This window comes from Adiantum capillus-veneris, chromosome 28 (assembly GCF_014529385.1).
Source record: "Adiantum capillus-veneris isolate H3 chromosome 28, ASM1452938v2, whole genome shotgun sequence".
In the NCBI taxonomy this organism is placed as follows: Eukaryota; Viridiplantae; Streptophyta; class Polypodiopsida; order Polypodiales; family Pteridaceae; genus Adiantum; species Adiantum capillus-veneris.
Window position 1 is genome coordinate 113,005,965 of NC_140958.1, and position 9,318 is coordinate 113,015,282.

General features: G+C 45.0%; 1 protein-coding gene across 3 annotated transcripts in view; it reads right to left on the reverse strand.

The window, feature by feature from the left end:
- LOC147421115 (uncharacterized) overlaps positions 1-8,838 on the reverse strand; it is a 36,293-nt gene extending 27,455 nt beyond the window's left edge. For 2 of the 3 annotated variants that reach the window (XM_086504014.1, XM_086504013.1), the window contains exon 1: positions 8,649-8,835. The gene's annotated coding sequence lies outside the window, so the exon portion shown is untranslated. Of the gene's footprint in view, positions 1-8,648 lie in introns of all 3 variants that reach the window. The other variant, XM_086504015.1, reaches the window with a different exon arrangement.
- Between the last annotated feature and the right edge of the window lie 480 nt (positions 8,839-9,318).

Consider the following 9,318-nt stretch of genomic DNA (forward strand, 5'->3'; position numbering starts at 1 on the left):
TGACCACTCTCTGTTCTCGGGAGATCAAAAATAAAATCCATCGCTATACTTTCCCAAGGGCGGGTGGGTATGGGTAAAGGCTGTAACAATCCCTGTGCTTTATGCCTGTTAAACTTGACCTTCTTGCATACCAAGCAACTGCGCACAAACTCTTCCACATCTTTCTTGAGTCTCGGCCAAAAGAAATATCTCTCTACCCCTTTCATGGTGGTAGCAATGCCGCGGTGACTCGTAAAAGGTGGACAATGGCATTCAGTCATAACCTTTTCCCTCAACGGCTGTGTAACGCACAACATAGTCTTTTTCATCAAGTAGCCTTCCCGAAGGGAGTATCCAGCTACTATCTCCCCATCCCGTATCCGTGTGAAAATATCTGCAAAATCTGTATTTGTGGCATACTGATCAACCATATCCTCGAAGCTCCTATGATGTATCGCGGAAATAGCCAGAACCAACGGTTTCCGAGACAAAGCATCCGCCACCACATTCTTCTGTCCCTGCACATGGACAATCTGGAAGTGGAACTGTGACAAGATGTTCGCCCACCGCATCTATTTTTCCGAAAGCTGCTTCTGTGACAAGAAGTAGCGCAAACTCTGATGGTCTGTAAAGACAGTAAAATCCGCTCCGAGTAGGTAATGCCGCCACTGAGTAAGAGCATGGATAACCGCCAAAAGCTCTTTCTCATAGATCTGTGCTGTCATCTCCGGCCTAGAGAACAAACGGCTCTCGTAAGCTATGACATGGCCTTCTTGCATCAAGACCGCACCCAGACTACGACCACAAGCATCACAATATACTTCAAATGACTTCTGCAAGTCCGGCAAAGTCAAAATAGGTTCCGTAGTCAATTTCTCTTTCAATGTCCGAAAGGCAGTCACCTCTGTGGGTCCCCACGAAAAAGGTACTCCTTTCTGTGTCAAGGTATGCAAAGGGGAAGCAACCTCTGCAAACTTTCGTATAAACCGCCTGTAGTACGAACACAGTCCCAAGAAGCTTCTAACTTCATGGACATTCCTCAAATCGGGCCAATCACGGATAGTCTCTATCTTGGCCGGGTCCATTTGCACTCTTGCGGCTGACACAATGTGTCCCAAAACGTGTATCTCTGGTAGGAAAAATTCACTTTTCTTTGCATTAACCACTAACTTGTGATCTCGTAATGCCTGAAAGACCTGAAGCAGATGATCTCTGTGTTCTGCCTCATTCTTGGAGAAAACAATGATGTCGTCAAAGAAAGTGCCAACAAATAGCCTGTACTCTCGAAAAATCCTATCCATCATCCGGTTAAATGTCGCAGGAGCATTGGTTAAGCCAAAAGGCATCACCAAAAACTCAAATAACCCAAAAGTCGTCCGAAAAGCTGTCTTGTAGACGTCTCCCGGTGCTATTCTGATCTGATGATATCCACTCTTCAAGTCAATCCTGCTAAAGCATGAGGATCCCTGTAACCTGTCGAGTATATCATCGATCCTAGGAATCGGAAATCTGTTCTTGATGGTGATTTTGTTGAGAGCTCTATAATTGATGCACATTCTCCAAGATCCGTCTTTCTTCAAAACCAACAATACTGGAGAGCAATACGGTGAAGTACTAGGCTGGACAAGACCCTTTTCCAAGAGGTCTTTCACTTGGTTCATAATCTCTTCATTCTGTGCTTGGCTCACACGGTAGGGTGGCCGGTTCGGTGGTGTACTACCAGGTATCATATCAATGGTATGATCTTCAGGACGAGCAAGTGGTAACTCTCCTGGCAGGCCTTCTGAGAAGCAATCGGTGTGAGAGTGTAGAAAATCTTGGCGTTCTTTATCAAGTTTAGACATATTTGTCCTATCATCATCACTCAACTCTTTCATAAAGATCGAGTAAACAAACAGACTGGATTTCATTAATTTTGAAATGGCCGAAGCCGATATAATAGGGACAGACTCGCCCTTCAGTTTAATATCAAGTACAATTGTTCTGCCCTTTTCTGTAGTCAAAGTCGCTTTTCTCGCCCGATAATCGACCACGGCGTTGTTCTTGTGGTACCAAGGAATCCCTGAGAGAACATCACAACCCTCCAAAGGCATTATGAAGAAGTCCTCATGCCCCAAATACCCCTGACAATGCAACCGAAGTTTGCCAATGACAGGTGTAATGACTACGTCCCTGTCGGGTGCCGCTAGAACTGCCTCTGTAAGTGGTCCCATCCGATCGGGAGTAATCTCGAGCCGCGCCGCCAATTCCGGTGAAATGAAGTTGGCCTTGGCTCCTCCATCAAAGAAAATCAGGGCCTCTTGATCTTTCACTTTGCCCCAAGCTCGGCAAAGTTCTGTACTCTCATCCATGGTGTCGGGATCAATACCCACACAATCTGGAACCAATCCTGTTTTCATCTTGCCTTTTCGTACACGGTCCTCAGCTGCTCTCGAACTCTCAGGCCTTTCGTCGTCCTTGTCATTCTGTTCTTTCTGTGCCTTTTTAGGGCACTTCGCGGAGATATGTCCAGTTTCCCCGCATCCAAAGCACTTCCCCTCCCTGATGTAGCGAGTCCGCTCCTGAGGAGTAAGTATGGGTCGTGCATCCTTTTTCTCTGGGTTGCTCTTTCTTTTTCTACTTTCATTCCCAGAAGTCTCTCCGGTTCGTTGTGTCGTGACCTCATCTGTGGGGTAGGTCAGACTGCCAGAGTGAATTGCAAAGCCCCGCTTCGCATGACTCATCAACTCCTGAATAGAAGCTGACTTCTGTTCCAAGCAGTGGTCTCCGATCTCTGTAGGTAGACCCAATGTAAACCGCTCAATCTGTTCTCTGAACGAGATCTTCTTGAATGAAGAGGCAGGTAGAAAAGAGTTCCAAAATCTTTCACAGTAAGAATTCATTGTATCGCTCTTGGTCATCCGGAGATGGTTCCAAGCAGCTCGTATATCTCGCTCAAACTCTTGAGTCAACCAAGAAGAAATAAAAAGCCTCTTGAATTTCAGCCATGTAATTGGCACAGTCTTGCTTAATAGAAGCGTGGACCACCAAGTGCGAGCATTCCCCTTAAAATAAGAGGCAGCTCTCCGAATCTTGGAGTGCTCTGAATAGCGTCCTCCCGCGAAAGCGATGTCAAACTGCTGTATAAAAGACAAAGCCTTTGAAGCATCGGAGTATCCTGAAAAAGTATCAAACTTAAGTGCTTGGCCACCTTCCTTAAACTCTCGGACTTTCTTGCTTTTATCTTCGAGAAAGTCATACTGGTTGGCTTTGTAAAAATTCCTCTTGTTTGCATAAAAGTTTCCGTTGTCAGAGTCTGAACTGTCCGTAGACGAGTCCCCTGTAGAAGTGTCACTCACTGGGCGAGACCTAGATTTCCTCGCCTTTTTCTTGCCCTTTCCGAAGCGTTGTTTCTTGCTTCGCTTTTTGCTTTTCCTGTCTTCTTCGCTCGAGTCTGAAGAGCTAGAAGAATTGTCAGAAGAAGAAGAAGAACTGGGTAGGCCTTCAAACTTGACGCGCTTCTTCAGTTTCTTTGCTTTGTCAAATGTCAACTGACGACCCAAATATCCTTGGGAAGTCAGTACCTTTGGTCTGCTTTTTGCCGTGCTTTTTGCCTTTCTTTTGCACGTCGAAAAGCTGAGCAATCCGTGCATCAACCACGTTCTCCAGTTCCTTCTCCGTATATTTCTTGGAGGCAGAAGGTTTCTTGAGAGCGGGTTTCGGGAGTGGTGTTGTGGTTCTCTGCCACTCCCTCTGTACCTCTTCCAAAGAGGTCTGGTTCATATATTTTGCCATCTTCAAGTCCTTGGCAAAATTGTGCATCATCTTTGTTGCATCGCCAATCAATTGACGACGCTCCATCTCTCTTTGCTCCGCCTGAGTAGGCCGAGGCGGGCCATACTCTCTGTCTAAATCTTCGTTGTGATCCCAGCCCGCATCTCCAGATGCAGAGGGAGTCGACTGATCATTGCCTGAAGCCATAGGTGCCGCGGAAAAAAATTCGGGGATCGGATTTCCCGTAGAAGAGAAATCGGCCGTGCTCTGATACCACTGTAACAAACTTGGACACTCCAAATCAAGAATCAACCGCGACAGCACCAAATAACCACTTCAAAACAATTCACAGATCACAATAGATTTGCACTGGCCAGGCGGAGTTCCGTGCCTAGAGATATTGGCCCCAAAGACTGGCGCCCCTTTCGGTATTTCTTTTTGTATTAATCAATCATCGAAGTACAAGAGAGCGGTTAGGGTTTCACTCTCAGACTCTGCGTCCAGATGCTCTGAGAAGTGAGGCCCTCACCACTAATTTAAAGGTTACAAGGGATGCCCAAAAGCAGAGCCCCAAAAGCTTTCAAAATCAAAAGCATCAGTTCTCTCTCTTAGAGAGAGTCTCTTTTTTTTTTAATTTAAAAAAAAAACAAGTTCTCTCTCTATCATGCAAAAAGCAACGCCCAAAAGCTGCCAGCGCAAATTACGATGCAATTTCCGGAAAATCCGTACAACCCTGCCACGTGGCACTGGCGCCAGAAATTAGGGTTTCAGCCAGCAGTTAGGGTTTCCAAAAATTAGGGTTTGCTGCGAATTAGGGTTTCTGGCAGTTTTTAGGGTTTGCATGAATTTTAGGGTTTCTGGCAGAAATTAGGGTTTCTGCTGTCCGCCACATCATCACTTTGTAACATTATTTTCCAGGTTTTATGGGACACAATCGACCACCCGTCCTATGAGTGATCCCAACAGTAGCTACACCCGCCTTCAAGATGACGAGTATCAAAAATCGCGTCGATTGGGATGTTGGCCAATGCAGAATCTCTTACAAAGGAAATTTCTCTGGCCATTCAGACTTTGAAGACTACCAACGATATGTGCTTCAAGCTCGTTGGAATTTTTTATCAAGATTCTACGATGCAAACAATCGCCCTTCTTGGATACTTATTTGCCATCAAGTTCCTACCCGAAAGTTCCATGCAATCATTCCTTATAAAGGCTAAGGTTATTCATGATCAACTATCAGCTATGAAAAGTGCACTGACCAATACTCAATTAGCTACTTTGGTACTCACAAAGTTGCCCGAGGCATACAAAACGGTGTCTAGGACACTTTGGCTACAAATCATGAAAGAAAAGGTGGAATTTGATGATCTCAACTCTTTTCTCATTGAAGAGGAAGCCGTGTGTCACGTGACACATCCAGCCCTATGTGTCCGTGGACAAGCTACAACATGATCAGGGTTCAGTCAGTCCAATCAGTCTAGATTAGAAGTGAGCTGGCACTTTTGTGAGTCTATTCGTAGACCCTGCATGCCCAATCGCTTAGTGTAGATGCATATCCTCTAGTTGCACACAGCATGATCATCAGTAATCCCATCAGAATCCATTAGAATTAGTTATGGGATTTTTCTAGTGATTTTAGCCTATTCTTCCTATTTTTGACATTTTTCACTCATTAATTTAAGTGAATTCCCAACAAAAGTAGGTAGGGCAATTTGGGTAAGAAAATATATAAGCAAACCAAAGCTAGCACTCTTGGGCAGATGAGCAAGGAGCACAACAGGCCACAGGCAGCAGGTACTCCCTCTCTCTCAGCAAGAACCCCTCAGCACCCACCAACCATTGGCGTTTTTCCACCAACCCATCAGCCTAGCGTTTTGGGTCATCGCCAACATCTCCCACAAGCTGGCCTTTTCAGCTTTGCTCTAATCGCCAACATTCCCGGGTACCTAGCGTTTTCACTAACGCTACAAAGGCTGCCAGCGTTTTTCAATTGTACCAACGTTTTCAGCATTAAAGACAGCAGCCAATTCAGCCCTAGACATTTGCAAAAGAACATCATTTTCAGCCTCTTAAAACGCAGCCAAACCAGCCTTTTTCAGCAGCCCTGAATCAGCCCCAGATTTTCAGCCATAGCGTTTTTATGGACCAGTTAGAAGGTTGCAAATTTCAGCCCTTAGGTCATCGTCACCATCCCCGTCGTCGTCACCGACATAGTCCCAAGTTGCATCAGTTTCCATGCATCATCATTGTACCACTTTGTGCAATCAATAGTAGACCACTCTCGCCGACGAGAGTGGGGCCTTCGGAGGAGGGTTTTACAACGTCTCTAGTGTCGTATCTCTCTTCTCTCTTTCTCAGTCTTATACACTTGCACGCACAATATCCACTCACTTTGTTCGTGATCATAGCACTCTCCATAAAGAACGGAAGGCTCTCCCTTCCATAAGAACTAAAAGGAACCTTGAGCAAATATGGATCACTCATCTTGAGAAAATACAACATTCATTCCGCTGCACCTAACACCGTGTTGATAACTCGAGGCAAAATGCAGATTTCTGGGAAAGGTGTGGAAGCACTCGTTGCTTCCGATTTCAAAAAGAAGACCAAGAGCCGTTGTTACAACTGTGGAAAGCGTGGTCATTTGTCTAAAGATTGCAAATCCAAAGGCAAAGACGAAGGCGCTACAAAGGACAAAGGCAAAGGCAAGCATAATGAGGAAAGCAGTGGTAGTGACTCAGGGAAGGACAACAAGGAATCTCCTTATGTGATAGAGACTACACTAGCAAGGCGACAAGGACTCCCAATGGAGACCATTGCCGCCACTAGCTTCAGCCAAATAGCGACTTGTGAGTGGCAGAGTGGGGCAAGCAGTGCTCTCTATAATAATTTGGACCCTTGTGTTGGAGTTCAAGTTACCGCTATTTGAACCAGTGTTTGAAACCTGTGGGTCGGGATTCAAAGCACATGCATCTCAAACACTCATGGGTCGGAGTTCAAGGCACATGCATCTGGCAGGAAACCAATTAGATATATCTAAAACACTATGGATGTGCACGTCAAACCATTGTTGTTGGCCGGATTATGAACACGATGTGTTTCAAAGTTCATTATCTTGGACTATTTTGAACGTGATGTGTTCATAGTTCACGAATGGGGATTCTTGGACGTAGTGTGGTCTGCAGTTCAATTTTCTAAAAGGCAACCGATGTTGAAGATGGCATTCTTCTAAGGTACAAAGTTGAGGGTAGCAATACATAGGTGTATCCAGCATGACAGTTGTTGTTGGGGTGTCCATGGTAGCTTCTTCATCGACTTGATCTCACTACTTATGTCCACTATGAGCTGCAAAGAGGATGTTAAAAGTTATGGCATCTCAAGTGAACTGCCCAATGTGATCCCATTATTAATTTTGGCTTTTAGGTATTTATTTTACTTATTTGTAAAAGTCTGGGTAGGGCAATTTACTTAGGTGGGTATATATGTGACCCATTGCCCCCATTGTATTTGTATCAGTTATTCATTGCCAAGGTTAGCAGGTTCAAGAGACTCTCTCTCTCTCTCTCTCTCTCTCTCTCTCTCTCTCTCTCTCTCTCTCTCTCTCTCTACACTTCTGCATCATCGACTTTGACAAGCTTAAGCCTTATCGTTAATAAAAACCATTGCTTTGGTGAGTGGTTGAGCGTTACACAAACAAAACGCTTCCCTCTGGGAACGCAAGCAAAGACGGAGAGAGATGGTTAGAGCGGTTGTGGACATAGAGAAGATTGGCCCACACTCTCTCTCCTTATAGTCTTACTTCGATCCACCTCTCCCTATATCACGGACTTCTCTATATCACTCCTCCAAAAAAATCCCAATTAACAATAGCTTCATCATTTTAATAAGAAGTGGTCCAGGGTAGCATTACTAAAAACACATTGCGCCACGCATCAACAACTCAACTCACCCAAAATCTGAAAGCCTTGTGCTCTCATACCATGTCAAAAGTGCACACAAAGGAAGAATAAACGGGCGAGACCCGGAGAGAGAGAGAGAGAGAGAGAGAGAGAGAGACCAACAAACTAGGCAATGCATTAGATGATTGTTACAAAGGGGGCATGGAATTCTTATATACTTCACAATTGAAAAGCGATAAGGAGGGTCAGAGATGGTCATGTATCCCTTTCCTTTATGTTTCTACCCATTTCTAAACCTAAGAAAATCAACATACTCGATAAAGTGGATAAGGAGAAACCAATCAGAGCAAATAACCAAACCTAATCTATAAGCCAGGAGGCATATGTGCAAAATGGTTTGAATACTTGTAAATGTATAAGTGGCCATTCCACAACAAAGCATCTCCCATGCAATAAGAAACAGAGGAAAAAACGAAATTGAATATGAACGGAAGGTGAACCTCAACCCCAAGGAAATGTACAAGTGACCAACCCACAACCAAACACCTTGCCTGCAACAAATAAGAGAAAAAAAATCCAAAGTGGACACGTAGGGAGAAACAACTCAAAGCATACACAGCTCCATCACACATCCACATATTGTAGGCGTGCAAGCAGTGCAGCACAGAACCCAAACAAGACATTCTGTACAGCAAATTAAAACAACAACAAAACATTCATAAAAATTAACTAGAAAAAATGAAGCGGCGAAACCCAGACAGGCAGAGGACAAGAGCAATGCCTGCCCATTCTGCAAAGGGGCCTCTGCTCTAAAACAGGGCTGTACTCTTACTCTCTCTCTCACTCTCTCTCTCTCTCTCTCTCTCTCCACACACACACGCCTTTATTTCGCCGACCACCTATCTGTATATCCCTGCTCCTAGGTCAGTAACATAATTGCGCGCGCACATTACACCATACCCCATGAGTACAGTCTACGAATTGCCAAAATCCAAGCTTGAAGCAAGCAGGAGCACTTACATCGCTGTGATAGGTGAGGCAATGATTCCCGAGTCACGAGGCCCGAGCAGCAAGCTGAGAGAGAGATGGTGCCGAGCATCGAGTTGAAGAAGAAAAGAGGGAATCCATTTGCAGAAAGCCAAAGCAACCTAGGTTTTCCTGCACTTAGGAATCTACATGTAACATAACCCCAGTCAAGGTCTTTAATAAATCGCACAACTTTCAACCAGGTTTTACGAACGATTGGCTCGTACAGGTTCCTCCACAACTCTAATTCAATTATTCAAGCCTCTACAAGGGCCCTCCACCGGCGGCTTCAAATGAGATGTTCGCCCAATGCGAGCCATGTGCACTAACCACTACGCTCGCATGCATTCGTTGAAATATAGGTGATTCGAGTATGTCATATTGTAAATGTGGGCCGATTAGTAAAAGGGCAAATTTGTAAATTTGGGCAACTATCGAATTTGACGGTCCACGATTGGCGCGCCCCGCGTTTTCCTCCTCCATCATTCATCCCATTTGAGCATGCCCGTGTGATATAGTGATGAGGGTCAACCCCCACAACTCGGATGTACAAAGACTACCGTCCTGTGAGCCACTCCGTCAAGAGAAGGTCCGTGCAATTACGGGACCCTTCCTTTAAAAAAAATAGCATTTTATAGCTTGATACACCACTTGGCAGGCAGGC